Source organism: Atractosteus spatula, chromosome 14 (genome assembly GCF_055471065.1).
Source record: "Atractosteus spatula isolate fAtrSpa1 chromosome 14, fAtrSpa1.hap1, whole genome shotgun sequence".
NCBI lineage: Eukaryota > Metazoa > Chordata > Actinopteri > Semionotiformes > Lepisosteidae > Atractosteus > Atractosteus spatula.
Window position 1 is genome coordinate 8,041,113 of NC_142719.1, and position 18,026 is coordinate 8,059,138.

General features: G+C 45.3%; 1 protein-coding gene across 19 annotated transcripts in view; it reads left to right on the top strand.

Moving 5' to 3' along the window:
* The window catches only part of epb41a (erythrocyte membrane protein band 4.1a), an 81,736-nt gene that overhangs the window by 11,926 nt on the left and 51,784 nt on the right, over window positions 1-18,026 (top strand). Inside the window, exon 1 of one of the 19 annotated variants that reach the window (XM_088931672.1) lies at window positions 5,073-5,218. The exons of 17 other annotated variants lie outside the window; for them this stretch is intronic. The gene's annotated coding sequence lies outside the window, so the exon portion shown is untranslated. Of the gene's footprint in view, window positions 1-5,072; window positions 5,219-18,026 lie in introns of those variants that run through there. One more of the 19 variants, XM_088931662.1, reaches the window with a different exon arrangement.

Here is an 18,026-nt window from a genome sequence, read left to right on the forward strand (position 1 = left end):
TGTGTCGTGTCCGGCTGTGTCTCCTGGATACGCAGCTCTGAGGTGTGGTGGACAGGAGGTCCTGTTCAGAGCTCAAACTCTTCCTGCTGTCCACTCTTACTTACACTTTACCCGACCGTCAGGATGACTTACACATTAGTCTTTTGTCAAAGAAAAAAAACGTGCGTCAGTGCCAGATTGCCACTTTTCTTGGCTTGAAAATATATATTTTTTAGCTGTGTCCACCTTCTAGAATCTTTTCAAAAAAGCTCTGCTGCTATAAAGCAGCCAAGCAGAAGTGTGTGAGAATGCCACATAGTAAGATAAAATATTTACATTCTCAAGAGTTTGTTTAATGAATAATAGGCATTCAACCCATGCGCACGAAACACTGTTCTAGAGTATAGTACTTTAAATGATTAAATATTTAGTGTCGTACTGCATTTGTAAGGACTTCAGTTCTGTTATTGCAGTGTGTGACATATCCTTGAAGATGCTTCTTTCTTATGCCCACAGATGTACATTTGTCAAAGACGATTTTATATGTTGCTTTTTAAAAATATACCTGTGTTTTATTTGTTCCTTCTTTGATGTGATACTCGCTGTGTAGTTAGACAAACGTAAAACCTTTGGATCTATTTTTGTGACCAGGCTCTCGCTAGTAAAGAGTTTGAAGCCATGTTCCCTCCTGTTTCGTATCAAAGGTGTTTGCTTTCTGGTATTTAGACCTCTGTCCCTAATTCGTGCGGCAAGACCAGCAAAACTGAACACACCGCAGAAGGCCTGTTTTTCAAACTACTCACAGCACAGTGAAAGTCGTGGCTCCGACTTTCACACCTCGGGGAACTGTAGATGGAGGAAAAAGCTACAATTAGTAAAAATATCTAGCTTAGAGTAAAAGAAAGAAATAAACTTGGTAATTCCAATTCAAGATCTTTCTTTTTTGTATCAGGAAGGTTTTTTTATCAGTCGGTTTTAATGTAATGTACTGAGGTGTTTAACTAAGGCAGAGGACAATACCTGCTTTTGTTCTCTGTGCAAGTAAATGAGAAGAGATGATGAATCACTCCTCAACCACTGATGGGTTATTAATTGAGCTTTTCCATATCTCCTGTTTTTCATCCTCTGGTGGAACAATATTTTGACTGTGTGGAAACAGTGGAATAAAGTTGTTTGCAATTTCACCTTCTTCAAGATTAAAACATTCCTTTCCAAATAAACCTAAATACACCAGATTTAGGCAGAAGCAAAAGATCACAAACAACTATGATATTCGCAGTAGCATCTATATATTATTGTTGCTATTCTACAAAAGCAAGGCTTCCTACATTTGGTGCTGTGTTTAGGATGATGGTACAAACAGCCTCATTATATAAACCACAGATGGGTTTTCGAAATTGGTTCATTGTAAAACAAAGGAAAAACAATGACTGCTCATTTTGACATCAAGGATGGCGATTATGTCATCTTTAACAGGCCGTGAGAGGTTAGAGGCGAGACGCGGAGGGGAGAAATGAACAGCCATGTGCTCAGCTGGCGTGCAGATCCTTGCTGAAACACAGGGCAGGACGGAGACAAAGTGAGGGGGTGGGGCTCCGTGTACCCCCCCGGCCCTCTCGGGACTGTGCGTCTGCTAGGTGCGCCCGATTAATTTCACTGGGGGTCTGGCTGAACACCTGCTCCTTGCATTAGCGAGAGCCTCTGCAAACTGCTCCCCACAGCAGCCTGCTGGCCTCCAGAAGCAGAGACACTAGCCACTGCTCAGGCTAGGGTCAGACACAAACAGGCGTGTGACTGGCTGGCTGTCTCTTTTTGTCTTGTTTTTTATTCCTCTGCACGGTCACAAATGGTTTCTAAATAATGGGAAACTATCTTGTTGAGAGATTGCAGTCTTATTTCTTGCTCCCTGACTCTGGGTGCCTCAGTTGTGTGTTTGCTTGCAGGAACCATGCAAGAGACGGCCCTCCTGTGGTCTTTGATGGGACATTTTTCATGTCTTGCCTGCGGACAGTCCATATGATTGGACATGTGGATGTTTTTTCCTCCTCTCCTTTACCGTCTAGACTTAAACAATCATCAAGAACAGGGTTCAGCAACATTTCATGCTTTACCGTATATATATTTTTGGACCCCCAGACAAAATCTGGGGGGGCGTATGAACAGTGCTTTTGATTTTGTGGAAAGCACATTTCTGAATCCTTTTTGCAGGCAAAGTGTGATCGATCTAGCACTCTGTTCTAGTCATCCTGGCACAACGTTCTAGAAAATATCCACCTGCAATTCCATTTTTTCAATGTTACTTTAAACAGAAGGTAAACCTCACGTTATTATAGCAAACCAGGATTATTTCAAAAGTGAAAAGTGCAAAATTGGATAATTTCAGTTATCAGGATTGTAAAGGGAACTACATGATGTATAAAATCACAGTATTGTGAAGTGTAATGCTTTCTTTCTTCTTAGGTATAATTCACTGTGATTATCAAAGCAAAGTTCATAGAATATCACTGTAGTTTCAGACACTGCAGAAACTACATAGAACACAGTTCCAGAGAACATTGATTTATGTCTGTTCATGCTTGTATATAATGTGTGCACAAGGTGCAGTGAATTGATCACAGAAGAGAGACTTTCAGTTTCCTCTGCCTCCTGTAAGCTAGACGTTCAGCCTGTCTACATAAAGTGATCAGTAAGTCCAAAGACAAGATGTAGAAACTCCTTTTTTTTTAATTGCAGATTGCAATTTAAGATTTCGACTTGGAAAATCCCTGGACCATTTTCAAAGTTTTGTATGTTCCCCCCAAAAGCTTTGATTTGCTAATTTTGCACTCTTTGGGTAAAATTAGCTGGTTTGCACTTTTTTGTGAAGGATGATGTACTCCTAACGTTTCCTCTAGGAGACATGCACTGTAAATGTCTGAAGGCAGCTGTCCTACTGGGCAGCCCGCGGTACTTGCTATCTGTGCCTATTTCAGGGAAGGGATTGAGATTAGAAAACCGAATCATGACATTATACTTCCAAATAGCCTCTCTCGGGGGGGACTGGTTAAAAGTAGCTTCAATGTGCCAATTACTAGCAGGCTCTGCCCCCAGAGAGCTCTGCCTCTTGGCTTTGCGGTCTTCCCAGTTTTCGCTTTGTTTCTTGTCACAAGCAGTCGCTCCACAAATTATTGATGGGTACATCTCGCCGGGACAGCACGGGAGGGGAAAAGCTTTGTTTTGTTTTTAATGGGCATGTATTTATTTTTTAGAAACCCTCACCCCTCCCCCAGCCACACATGCTCCCTCCATTAACTTAAAAATGATATTTCAGATGACGGCGACCGACTGTTCTTTGATTTATAAGTGTGGTCCAGGCTGCCAGCGTGTCCCCTCGGTCCTGCAGGGAGGTATTTATTATTTATAAGAGTTTGCCGATGGGAGGGGTTGTGGGGCCGGGCGCTCACACAAGGGGGGGATTTCTGCTGGAATGTGTTTTACGGAGAGATCCCGGAGGTGACGCGTTTGTGGGGGAGTGCCAAGCCATTGTCTGCTCAGTAAGACCCGTCCCTCCCGTCCTGTGAGGAGTGACTTTGAAAACTTGTGCTTTTTTATTGTCTCTGCGATACCCCCCTCCCACCTCCTCCACCACACCCAGGTCCCTCTGAGCCAGCGCAGTTTGTGGGGTGATTTATTTTGAAGGCTCCTAGTTGTCTCTCCTTGCTCCTGCTTGAACAAATAACTTCCACCTCAGTGGTTCTCAAGCTACACATCTTGGTCGAGCCAGTCTGTCTCCTTTTGTTGTGTGTTTTCCTTATAGGCATTTTTTAATTACCTTTACATGTATTTCTATGTATATACTGTATTTAAATACTATCCATGCTTTATTTTATCGGGACCATTTCTTTTTTTTTTTAAAGTGGTCTGTTCCATTCTGGTAGGCAGGTTAAAGATTTATTTTAATTTGAATGAAGGCCTTGACGTGGAGGAGAGGTGAATAGTGGACAAAAGGCCAGTTCCAGCCCTTCATTGAGTGTTTTATGGGCTCGGGTTGAAACAGGGCCTTGAGTGGGATCTTCCATTCATTTTTAGCAAGAAGGCAGATTTAGTAGATCCCTTGGTGATCCTAGGCTCGGGGATATTTCGCTTTCCTGAAATTACTTTCTGAAAGTTTCAAGAAGCTTTGGTTGTGACCTACAAGTATTCAACTTGACCCCCGCTGTACACAATGTTTGTAATCCCTAGCAAGACTGCCCTGCTGTGCTGAGCTGTGAGGGGAAAACCCACACTACCATATTAGGAGTTAAACGTTTTAGGGTTAATGTTGCAGAGGATGCTACCTCTTAATTTTCTGTGCGTCGTCAGCCTCCAGACGTGAAATACACAAATCTTCCCATTGCTGTGTGTGCAGTAAGAAAGGAATCTGTGGGAAGAATTTAGCACTGACACAAATGCATATAACTCACTGAGAATTTCCAGAAGATCTGGTGGTTGGGATCCATTCATTCAGCAAGCTTCATTCCGAAAGCTAACGCTAATCATTTCATGAGTCGTTCAAATGCACAGGGGAAAGTGACGTTCTGTTGTAAATAATATATAGTTATGAATAAATCCCTGTTTTGTGCCAGCGGTTTGTGAATTTATTATTGCTCAGGCTGGAGTGCGACATGGGACCAGGTCGCCTCAGAAGGTGTACTATACGAAGTCTGCGGTTTGCGGTAGCAGGAATGTTTCATCATATATATAAATACTGTATATCCACCTGCTTCTGCAACTCGAACAAACGGCGTTTTCTGCAGTTCAGGAAATTCTACTAATTCAGCGGTCGGGCAGGAAACAGGTCCGTGCAGGCAGCGGCGCTATGAAGTCTTTTATAAAGTAGCAGGATAACAAGAAAGAGGCTGCGATCTGGGCACAGCACCCTGTTGAGCGCTGCAGCTTCTGTCTTGGCGCTTTCAATGGTCCAGCGGAGCCCAGCGCCGCGATTGGGGGGATGGCGCAGCCCGCAGCGACAGCATTGGCTGCTTCCCTGGACAAAGTTCGCTCTTTGCATATGGAGCCCCACCTTTTTACGCGAATCTTGAAACACCAGTGAAAAAAAAAAATAGAGAGAGAGAGGGGGGCAAAAAGGAAAAAAAAACACACACACACATGGGTTTGTAAGACCGTACCGTGCCGTTCATGAATGGAATATCGTTGGCCATCTGACACGTTTCCAGCTCAGGATTTATTTTTTCCACCGGCGATACAAAGAAACGAGAAGGTAAGGCCAGTGCTAATCTTTCACCTTATCGGTGTCCGGTATTACGCGTTGTGATGTGGTGAGTGTGTGTGTGCGGAAGGGAATTTTTTTATTCCTTTTTTTTTTACACACACGGCGCCATTTTCATCCATGAATCATTTAAAATACCTGCCTCAACACCACTACTACCCCCCCCCCTTCCAGGATAAACAACCTTGGGAAGAAAAAATTGGAAATAATAACTGCGTAAAACCCGAAGATCTAAATATAGACGAGTAAACGGGTTAATCCTGAGAGAAGCGGTCCGCTTGGTATTAACAGGCGACGCTACAACGTGCCGAATCTATCGCTTCCGCCGCTGAAACCTGAACGTTTAAATGCTACACGCATCGCAGTACGATAAATACAGTGAGGTTATCAAAAGCCTGGTACAGCTGAAGTCGTCTGAAATGCGTTTTAATTTGCATTACGAGGGAGTGCGTTCCAGACGCATCATTCAAAACATGATGGTGCCCACCGTTCAAACACGCGTCGGTAAAACTTGCAACACCTACAACCTAATTTTCATTTATCGCCCCCCCACTCCATACTCCAGGTTGGCTTTTGCAGATATTGAACAGTCGGTATTGATCATCTTTTTGGGGGCGGTTTCATGGGAATTGCGTTGTTTTTTTTTTAAGAAGAGCGATGAAGCGCAGGCTTGGTGTCGCAGCTCACTGGTGGGTTGAAGCACAAGTTTTCCATGCACGGGGTTTGTAACCTCTTAGTCCGCAGAGACATTTCGCTTCTGCGAGATAAAAGAGCCACGGACCCCCCCTCCCTCCCCCGAGGCCGACGGGGAAGGGGAGAAGACTTCTCCGCCTGCCCCAGATTGTAAACCTCATCCTTCCCAGTCGCGTTTGCGGCGCAAACCTGTACAAGAAGCCTTTCCTTTTGTGTTTGGAGCTGGTGTAGGGCTCGGAAGTGTTTTGTTTGTGGGGTGTTATTTTTGTGTCAAGAAAATAAAAGTATAGACTTTTCATTCGGTTTAGTTATTGAAGATCGAAAAGGGGACGTTTTTATGTAGAAAAAGTGGGCATTGCTCCCACCAACGTGAGATTGATCTCCCTTGAAGTGTTGGATGCGAGTGACCACGGTTTTTTTAAATTTCCCCTCGATGGGGAAAACGCGTTTAATATAAAGGCAACTGAATGCAAGCACAGAGTTTAGGGTCTCCTTTCACTCTCTCTACTGTCACTTACACGGGTTATCATCTTTGTAGTTGAAATACAAACTCCATTCTTCGGGTACAAAACAAAAGAACAATCACAAACACGACCATTGCCGGTCCTTCACCGAGGGGCGAAATTGGGCACTCTTTTATCCAATTTGAAAGCCCTCCTAATCTCATTTGTTGGTATTCATTTGGGATTGTGACATTTTGCGCTTCTGGTATCCAGAGTCGAAAGCTTGAATCAATAAAGTAAGACACTTTGTTTAATGGAGTTGGTCTGAGAATAAAGATGATGACAAGGGAATAAAAATCTTGCGAGTCTCGTGAAAGATCAGTCGTGTTCGGATTGATTGAAGTATTAATGACGTAGAAATGTATAAAAATGACTCGTTTTCTGCTGAAGATGTTTTTTAAAATTTTGTCGCGATGCAGTTTAATTGTAGCAGATAACTCCCGGGAGAAGTTACAGGGTGTTAAAAAGCACAGCTGTATGTCGTTAGTTGTTGGCAATACAGTTAGTAACGCATTCAGTGCCTTTTTATGAGCACGGCACTTTCTTGCTAGCAAAACACGGTTTGTTCTTCCTTTGGTTTACCAGATGGATGGATATGGGGGGGTGAGATGGTGAGGATTTTTTCGTGTGGTTTCATTGCTTTTAGTTTTTTTATTTTACACGCACGCAAATCCTAAAAGTAATTTCGACGTGCAAAATAAACATTTCCTTACGCAAAGATTCCGAGGTCTTGTGAGCTTGTGAGACGTAATTGCCCTTAATCGCAGGAGCTCAGCCCTGTCTTTTGAAAGCGAGGGTTAGAATTTGCCCCTAACTCCTGCTTTACTTGGACTTGGCTGCACATTAACTTTCCCCGCTGCGCAAGCGAAACTAGAAATAACGATAAATTATGTTTTTGTGTATGTGTGTGTGAAAGGGCTGCCGACCTTTGTAACACGTAAAACCTCCTGCCTTCAACCCTTCAGCCCTCGTCAGGAGCGCTCCCAGTGTCCTGTCCCCTGCATTGTAATGAGGTTAGGAGCTGGGTGTGGAAAAGGCTGAGGAGGGCAGTACATGTGTCCTAAACTGCCTGGATCGACACATTCTCAGATGAAACTGACGTGCAGAAGACCTAGAAGCTTCTCTTGCAAGGGCTAAAAGCCTTTTATCTGCTCCAGTTCTGTCCCTGATGTTATTCTAAACATCATAGTTATGTTAGCTAGTTTTTTTCCCATAATGGTATGATCTGCCGAAGACGGAGCTCAGTGCAGTGGACGTCGGGAAATTCCCGAAAATGAAAATGTCCCTGATGTAGACGAGAACTCCTGGGCTGTGGAGGTCTTCGGGTCGTTTTCCTGAAGGATGGCCTCCAGCTCGGAGTCGCAGGGCTGGGATAGCCTGGGTCTGATCCCTCGGTCTGTGGGAGGAGCGAGGCCAGAGCACGTCGGTTAGATGATGCCGCACGGAGGGGCGGCTCCAGGGAAACAAAAGGTGGAGGGGTATCCCCAGAGCCCTTAATGTGCTGTCGCCACACTTCACAGAGCATCGTCAAAGACCTCCCCCCTCCCCGCGCACACACCTACTCCCTCTTGGAGAAAATATGTGACACGCTGTAGTGCATCTGGGGGTACTCGTCTGTTTCATATCACCCCCCTGTGGTAGAACAGTGGTGCATTAGAGAAGCTCTGAGGGAATCCTCCAGTTCTGCAAACATTTCTCTGGTCTATTTTAGGTGTTTAAAGACCAGATCTCCTGAGAATATCCTCTATATACAGTATTAGTGTGTTGCCCGTTTGAAGATAGTCATTGTCATGGTCATTTTGATTCTCTTGTGTCATGCCTGGTTGAGTTTGTGGTCATGCCGTTAACTCTGCACTGAGAGACAGTGAAGGACAATGGGAGATGGAGGGTACAGGCCTGGCTTGTTACAGGAGCCTGCAGGATGATCCTGAGAAACCAGGCTTACAGGACAAGAGCCAGGCTACTATAGGCCTGTGATGACCACAGTGTGACGTCATTTAAAAAAAACAAACATGAGGTCAGCCGTCCATTGTGATGTCACGTGCCGGCTTCAGAAAGATTCCGCCACTGTGGTCAGAGACTTCAGATGTATCACTCACTGAAGTATGGCTCTTCTGCTCTGGCACTGTGAAGCAGTCTGTAGGTAATCAGAACTATCACCCCATACTTGCTTGATTATTGCCCCTTGGACAGCATGCGAGCTGTGAGGCAGGGGCAGCCGTTGTGATGCAACTTGAGCGGTTGGTCATAATTAATCGCCATTATGCTGCAGCGTATGAAAGGCTAAAAAACTGCTGGCACAGCACATTTGCAGGCGTCCAGTTCCAGACTGCGGTTCAGCACTGTAATCTCTTTATTGGACCACTGAATGGCCCTTGAATTTCAAAGCAAGAAGAAAACCTGCATTTTCACACCTTCTGCTGTCTTCTTTCCAGAATTTTAGATTTACTGTTAAACACTGCTTTCTTTAATTCTATATGCCTGATAAGAACAGCAGACCAAAGTAAAGTCTATAAAATAAGACAAGAGAATGTTGGAAAACTACATCGATGACTGGGATAAATGACTGTCACTTCAGCATTGGAGATGGGGTACCATGCAGGGCAGGGAGAGATGGTGAAGGAGGTTTTTAGATCTGAAAAGTGTTCCCAGCCTGTGACTGGGTACTGCTTGGTTGTGGTGACTCTGGAGAGCTGTGCTAAGTGGCGAATGTAAACAAACATTTGGGATGTGTTAACTACTGTTCTCTGGGGCATGTAGGGTCCTGGTATCTTGTTCAAGTTTGTTTATTTGTCATTCCAGCCGTATACAAGTATACAGCAGAGCAAAATATCGTTCCTCCTGGTCCACAGTGCACATACAGACAGGCAGGACACTGACATAGACATTGTAGACAGGATACACATGGTGCAAAATGCAGATAGTGCAAATACATAATACAGTATACACAACACACTGGGGGGATTTAAACCCTGTTTCTGGAATTGGGGTGGGTGCAAATAGATTCCAGGGTGTTAAGGAGCCTGACAGCCTGTGGGAAGAAGCTGTTCCAGAGTCTGCTGGCCGTTGATGTACAGTGGGGAGTGATCAGCGTGGGCCCTCCTGAAGTCAATGATTATCTCTTTTGTTTTGTTTACATTCAGCGATAGGTTGTTGTTTGTGCACCAGTCCACTAGTTGCTCCACCTCCTCTCTGTATGGTGACTCATCGTTGTTGCTAATGAGGCCCACCACTGTCGTGTCATCGGCAAACTTGGTGATGCAGTTTGAACTGTGCTTGGCAGTACAGTCCTGAGTCATCAGTGTGAACAGCAGTGGGCTGAGCACACAGCCCTGGGGGGTTCCTGTGCTCATGGTGCTACATGGTGTTCGGTGTGTTATTACCGATCCAGACTGGCTGAGGTCTCTCGGTCACAAAGTCCAGAATCCAGTTACAAAGGGAGGTGTTAAGGTTCAGCTAGCTCAATTTTTCTGTCAGCTTCTGGCAGGTGATTTTATTAAATGCTGAACTGAAGTCAATGAACAGCATTCTTACATAAGAGTCTTTCTTATCCAGGTGGGACAGGGCCAGATGAAGGGCAAGAGATGCAGCATCCTCAGTAGACTGGTTAGGGAGATACAAGTGATATCCTTCTATTGTAAGATCTGCTGAATAGAAAGTCCAGTTAGCAGTGGACGTTAGAAGATTCCAGAATGGAGATTCCCATCACCAAAGTGTATCACTGGGTTGCATTAAATTCCTAACATCTAGATCTTTTCTAGATGGTTTCTAGATTTATGTCAGGAGCCCCAGTGTTTGGTGTTATCAGTGGCATTTAGATGGATATAGAAATTTCTATATAATATCTCGGTCCAGATACCTGCTGTAATATTATCAGTTAACAGTAGTCTGTCTTCGGAACAAGGTGGAAAAACATTTTGCTGTGTTTTCCTATGTTTAATCAAGCCCTTGAAACAAAAAGGAAAAAAGAGCAAATAAATGCACCATAATTAAAAAAATTCAGTTGGCTTTTTTCTACAGTCTATTTTTAGGATCTGGCATATCTGAACGTGTATTCCTTTGAAAAACATCTTCAGTTTCCTTTTTATAAACATAAATCGGGTTTGTCACCAAAACAGGAATCTGTTCTTGGCAGGGTGACTGCAGTGTTAAATCTTGCTCCTCGCAAGCCAAGTGTGAGGAGAGACTGCCGATAGTTATCCAGCACCTCGCCGAGATCCTTCTTCTTCAGTGCCTCTTAGCACAACATTGTCAGGATAAAGATGTATCGGAAAAAAAGAATTAGTGCAGCGGATTAAGGATACTAAATAGTATAAATAAAACAATCTTAGTTTCTGTGAAAGTTAAAAAGAGCATCTATTTGAGAGTTATGCTCTTCCACTAAAACAAAATTCAAACAGAAACCGCTTCCTTTGTGACATGGTGTAGTTGGATGACCGTGTTCAGCGGGGAGTCGGAGCTGGAGGAACTTTATAAACATGGGTCTAAAAATAATTCTCCTTGGCTCTGCTAGAGCTACATTCACGTTGTTTCACCTGATTCCCTTTGGTCAGGAAAAACAATTAGGGTGAAGAGGGAGAGGATTGAGGCCACAGAGTGTATACAGTCCAGGATGTGGAGTTCACTGTGAGGACTGGTGGAAACCGCCGCTGTTTTCACACTGACGGTGCTGCCTGTTGCAGATTGTGAGAGTTTGTCGCTTTAATTGTATTGTTTGGCCGAATTTTTGCATTTCATTTCCATTGCTGTCGGTGTGGAAGGTCCCATCACGAACCGCAAGGATTCAAGATTCCAGCTGGGCTCAGTCAGGGAGAGACCGGTGGTGTATTTGGCTCTGCAGAGATGTTTGACCATTTTTGTAGCACACAAGAGTTGCACTAAGCGATCCAGTCAGATGATTGGGTCAGGCTCACTTGGAGGTTAAAAATGATTGATTGAGGATGGTGCGTGCATTTGTTTATCAGCGTTTGAGTTCTCGTGCTCTTCCAATCACACAATCATGTCGAAGTATCGCACTTTTAATGTCTGACAGATGTGCGGCTGATTGGAAGCTGCAATACAACCCCAATGGCGTGGTTTGAGAAGCGGTTTTTCATTTCTTCTCGCCCGGTGCTGCTTAATTAATACGGATGCTTGCAGCTCTTCATCAGCTGTGTGTGTGGCTTTCTGCAGACGCTGTCTGTCTGAGCCCCCAGACAAAAATAATCTGCAGGATTATTTTTTCCTTGCAGCTGCAAGAAGGTAGCGCAGGCAGGAGTGCGATCTCGAGTGGGTTTTAAGTAGGATTCCACAGAGGATCCTGAGAGACGCAGTGGGCCACAGTGTTTACAGAACGGCAGAGACTTCATTTCCAGCTCTTCCACCTTACTAAGTGTCTCGGTGCAGCTGGGAGAAAGTTTTGCACTTTAACTTTGCGCACGGAGGTGCGGAGGAAGTTCTCCCAACTTTTTTTTTCCCCTTTGCACATCCTCACGGGATTGGTAAGCGTCAGAGATGTGTGAACAGCTTATTGCCTGCCTCATTTTCACTTTTTTTCATCCCCTCCTTCCTTTCTGTGTGTTGCGTATTTCCCAACTTGCAGATATCCTGCTAGAAAAAGATTTGATTCCCCTAGATTTAAGAAAAACATCACGTTTTGACATCACGTTGCATATAAGGAGTGCTCAGGAGACTGATCCTATAAGCAGGACCTGAGTTGGTAGCACTAGTTTTATATAGTAAGGTAATCCCTTATGAAGGACTGAAATCATGATGTGGTAAATATGCCTTGAGTACAGGTGGCTGGACAGAGCAGGTATCCCTTCTTCCTGCACGTGCTTTATGCTTCAGAGATTCTGGGGCTCCTGTCCTGGTGCTGTCCAGGAGTTGCTGTTTTCTGGTGGTGCGAGGTGGTGTTGTAGGTACGAGGGCACTGGAGGATGGCAGGGTCTTGTCTTTTTTATCCTCTTATCTGAGCTGCGAGCTTGGGGCATTAATACTAAGAGCAGAACAGCAGAAGTGCGGTTTAGCTCATGACAACCTGCTGTTCCTGGCCTGAGATTACTTCCTGGTTTTCTCTGGGTCGTGCTCTCTGTGTGCAGCATGTTCTGAGTGAGCAGAATTCACAACTGTGAGATACTTAACGTTGTGTAAGGCCGTATTTTAGTGTTTGAAGTCCTAACAGGCCCCAGTTGTACCAGCATACTAACCCTCTTCTTTCTCTTAAGAGATTTGTGCTCTAGATCTTTCTGAGAGAATTATGGAGCCAAGATGAGGCTTTTCCAGCTTTTTATAGATTTCTGTTTTGAAATCTGAGTGTTGGTTGCTCTTGTGTTTTACACTTAGACTATTTTTAAGTTGCTGTTTGATGTTTCTTTACCGATGCGTCAGCTCAGCATGGTCTACGGCCACAACAGAGTTTCAGATCTTTGCGGATGTGCAGGCCTGTGATAAACTCTGAAGTCCGGCGCTCGTTTGTCTGCAAACCCAAAGTGTTTTGTGGAGGTAGCGAAGGCCAGACGGCTCTCGAGTCCTTTTCCGCACGCCTGGGCAGCGAGCTTACTCTGAAAACAGACTCTACAAACACACAGTTGAGGGACTTGGGACTTTTGCATGGGGTTTCTAACATTTCTGGTTTCGATGCCGTGGCAATTGGAAAAATGCACAAAGAACATCGAGGCCCTGTTTGCAATCATTTCGATCCACAAAAAGGTTTTACTCAGTTAGACACATCTATTTTTGCCATTTTCTTTTCACTTTCTAATGGAAACCCATATTCGCTGAGCAGAGGCTTATTATACAGCAGTGATGTTACAAACTGCACAGAAAATACAGAATCCCCCACGGCTTCTAGTCTAGGTAACCAGCTCCCATAGCTTCCATGCAGGGTAACTGGTTCCATTTACACTGGTTACACTTTGTGCAGCAAAATGTTTATGGAAAGCAGGGTTCTTTTTTTTCCTGTCATGCAAAAATGTTAAACACATTTACCAGTTTATTTGGAGTCTAATTTCGTGGTTGTCATCATGAGAGAGGGGCGAGGTCTGTGCTCCAGGTGAAAGGGGTGTACAGTGATGTCAGCTAGACATTGATCGACAAAATGTCTGAGGCACAAAATCTGTCATTAATATCCAATTAAACTCATCTCATTGTGTGCATGTGCTACTCTGGGAGTTTTTCCTTGTGACATCGAGATCCCCTTTCATAAAGAGTTAATAATCAATATCTTTCCAGCCTTTAAATATGACATTTCTGGCGGCACAGGCTAGATGAAGGCAATTGATTTCCCTAAGGTATCGGTTGCTAAGACCAAACAGATTCTTCAAGTATTACAGCCGATGTATGTTAAATGGATTGGAGGGCTTGTGCTGCATAGATCAGGGATGGTCATCCTTGGCTGCTGGATTTCAGGCCATCTCAAGCCCTTGCTCCAGCTAATCCTTAATTATCGAAGTGACCTGCAGGATGTGGGCTAATTAAGCAATTAAGGATCAATTCAGTGCTTCTCTTATTGGAAGGCTCACAGTCTCTCAGTGGCATAGAGGACAGGTGTCAAGGTTGGACTTCAGAGGCATAGCCTTTACCTAGACATTACAGCTTAAATTCGGCTTCACACTTGCTAGCGGAAACAGCTGTTGTTTTCATAGATTGGTTGGGTTTTCTGTCCTTGACTGCCAACAGTGTACAACACTAGACTTTCAATGGAACTTAAAATTTCACTTCTGGTCAGTGTTTTATCAGCATATTCCACCTCTTCTTCTGTGTCAGTTATTGGCCATTTGAAGTGAAAAAGTTTTGCAGGGCCTGTTTGAAGAATGTGGAATAATTGCATTCAAATTAGTGTGGAGCAGTAGTATGCAAATCCTTCCACTTTACGGTCTTTCCATGTAACCAGTTTGAATATTTTCAGGGTTGTTTTGGGGTGGATTAGGTGAAAAACCATGAAAGCAACAAGGGAAACAAGCGCAGTAAGTAACAACACAAGACAAGGGTAAGGCAATAAAGCATAGCACAGAGGAGAGTTGTGTGCTAAAAATTCTCCACATGGTTAGGCATGAATGCAAAACTGAGGGGATGTTGAGTTTCAGATTCAGATTGGTTTCAATTTCCAGTTAGATTTCAGCAAAAACGTCCAGCGGCAGCACTCGAGCTCTTGGGTGGGACTTATGTGTAGACGGGCAGATGCTAAAAATCAAAATCTTATAGCCAGCAGCTATATCACCCAGCAACTCACATCTGGCGACACACTGGAGCCTGCGCCTGGCCGGTACCTGGATGGGAGACTCCTGTGAAAGCCGAGTCTGCTGCTGGAAGAGGTGTTAGTGGGACCAGTAGGGGTGCTCACCCTGCGGTCTGTATCGTGGGGCATTACGACCCACAGTGACGGGGACACTATACTGAAAAAAGGTGCCGTCCTTTGGATGAGACATAAAACCGAGGTCCTGACTCTCTGTGGTCGTAAAAAAATCCCAGGGTGATTACCCCGGTGTCCTGGCCAAATTTCCCATTGGTCCTTTCCAGTCATGGCCTCTTAATAATCCCCATCTATGAACTTCATGACTGTTCTCCTCCCCACTGAGAGCTGGTATGTGGTGAGAGTACTGGCGCACTATGGCTGCCGTCACGTCATCCAGGCGGGGGCTTAGAGGGGAGGGGAGTCTCCATTGCCTGTAAAGCGCTTTGACTGGAGTGTCCAGAAAAGTGCTCTGTAAGCGCGATGAACCGTTGTAAATGATAGAGGAGTTTGCTGAAAGCAGGTGTGCCCGAGAGCAGTCCTCTGTAAAGGACCAGGTGCAGGGGGCTCGTGACCCCTGCCTGACCTTGTGGCGCAGGCGGGCGGGACAGAGAGCCGATCTCCATTGTTTCCTCTGTGCGTGTGGGCACAGAGCGGCTGGCAGGCGTAATCCTGGGCCCCGCTGAGCACCCGCCCAGCTGCCTCGTCCCGCACATCAGCGTGGATCGCTCTAATCCCGCGCTGGGGCTGATTAACTTTAAAGCCCCCTCTAAATCCTTAAGCTCACTTTCAGCGCCCCAGCTCCGAGCCAGCGTTTGAACGGCATGTGTTGTCCTTCCTGCTTTGATTGTGGTGCTGGAGCTGCAGGGCCCTGCAAGTTGAGAGCGGCGAGGTGTAAGAAGGCCGCGATGACACGCGCCTTGTGCAATTCTCCCTCCTGCGTTGCAACACGAGTGCGGTCGTGCAGGCTCACCGGCACTCTGTGCCACAGCCAGGTTTTGGACTTCACATCAGTTGTGTGCAAAGGCTGTTTGAGAAACAGACACAGAATTGATTCGTTTTTCACAATTCAGGACCGCCTTGCATATTTATAGTAGAGAACATCTCAATAAGAACAGATCTTGGGTATTCCCTGCACACTAGGAAAATTTATCAGCATTTACTCCTGTGTTTTGCTGAACCATATTTTTCCTCCCGTTGCTTCGGTGCCTTGAGCCAGTTATTTTACAGCCAGCTCCGTGTCTCCTGATAGACACACGTGCATGCTTCTTCCGCAGTCCCTCTCGGAGCTGGGATTTGGCGCTGGATAGGAGCTTGTTTGCTCTGCTCCCGTTTCCCGAGCTGACGTTTGAGCTGTGGCCCACATACTGGGCCCTCTCTGGGAGTCTGTTATCGCTCTTGACCTGAGACGAAGGCTGCTCTGTCGGCCATGAGAAGTGGAAATGAGCTCGTAACTTCAACGTCAACTTTCACTACTGAAACGGCCAGCAGGTTTGTTTAAAGCCAGCTCCATCCTATCTGGGAAGCAGCATGGTTTTTCAGGAACCTCCTTGCTGATCCTCGATTTTTTTAGTTGGAAAAGGGACAAAAGCAATCCATAGACCTGCTGTCCACGTGGAATATACTTGCTCTCCATGTGGAAGAGCAAGTATATTTTCTATCTTTTTCTGAATTCTAGCTGTGATTTCTTGTCCATCCATCTATTTTCTAACCACTTCTTCCCATTCAGAGTTGCAGGGGAGCCGGAACCTATCCCAGCATGCAACAGGTGCAAGGCAGGGTACTCCCTGGATGGGACGTCTGTCCATCACAGGACAGACGCACTCACACCAGGGCCAGTTTTCCCAGAAGCCAGTTATCCTCCTAGTATGTCTTTGGACTGTGGGAGGAAACCCACACAAACACAAGGAGAAACACTAGGCAGATAGCACCCCAGGTCCTGAATTGAACCCAGGGCCCCAGCATTGTGAGGCAGCAGTGCTAACCACTGCGCCACCGTGCCACCCAATTTCTTATCCATGTTGTATTAAAAGGAACAAGAACTGAGAAACTGGGTCTTGCTTATAGAAAGCTGTGCTGCAAGCACCAATTAATTTGTCTCATGCTGTTATTTTTCTTGCTGCTTTGAAATTGGAATCCACCTGTGATGATAATGCAGTAATGTGTGACCTTTTGTTTCCCTCGGATCAGCCTCGACGGACAAGTTACATTTTCTAGGGATTATCCAGTTCAGCTTGGCCAGAGCCGCACCAGGCTTTGACTGAAAACATTGCACAAGGCTCCATACGCTGTCTTTGCATTTGGATATCGCAGTCAGCAGCGTCTCTTGACAGGAGAGTCTCCAGCCCTGTGCCCTTTACTTTCAGCCATTCTTTTTCGCATCGGAGCAGCAAGACAGCTTACTGCTGAGCAAACATCCCCGTTTCGTGAGCAGTCATGTTTTCGCTCATTCCATGTGCTTTGAAAAGCTGTAAAACGAGTGACCTGAGATAAATCGGTCCTCCAATATGTGATGCTGTGAAAGAGGCATAAATATTTGGTGACTCATTGTAACTGGAGAGCCATTGCCAGAATTATGTTGCTGCAAAATAAAAACCCTGTTTCACAGTATGGTTGAACTGGAGACGGGATGAACTAGAGGTGAGGCTCTGTACAGGTGTAGAACAGAGGTGGGAAATCGCAGCCTCTAGCTTAAATTCCATGGGCGATGTCACTGAAATACATCATGTCAGATGCAAGAACTACAAGATATTCTAGTCATCACTACATGAAAGGATTTCCAGGCATTTGCCATAACTCTGATGGATGGATAATTGAGACTAACAAAGTGCTTGAGTTCCCGATTTTAAAAACTAGTTTTACTGAATTGATTTGGAATCGATAATGAATATTAAACCAATAATTATCAATTAGGACATGTTTTATCTGAAGGATGGACTGCTGTCTCGACCTGGTTGTAGTCCTGTCTTAAACCCTGTGTTTTTGCCATGCCCTTGGTCAGGTAAACAGCTTTCACATGATGGATTAGCTGGCCTGGAGGGTCCTGGGTTCAATTTCCAGGTCTGTCACAGGTTCTCCTCTGGCTCTGTCTCCTCAGGGATCAGTCTCGGTCTGGTCCCCAAGAGGAAGGGAGCTGGGCACCTCACTCACATTAGTGTGTCCAGCTCCACCCCAGTGCTTCTTCGTACCGTATACACACAGAATAGGGAGCAAGATTATCCAAAGCACTGCTGCTGAGTCACTTACTGCAGGACCTTGATTTTCGCGTGTCAATGAGTCAGTCGCTCACTGTTACACTTGGTCAGTTTGCTGGCGGGACTGGGGACTGAGCCAGTGAACACCTGATATGGCTTGTGCTGCCTTTGCACAGCTAGTCAAATGACAGACCAGG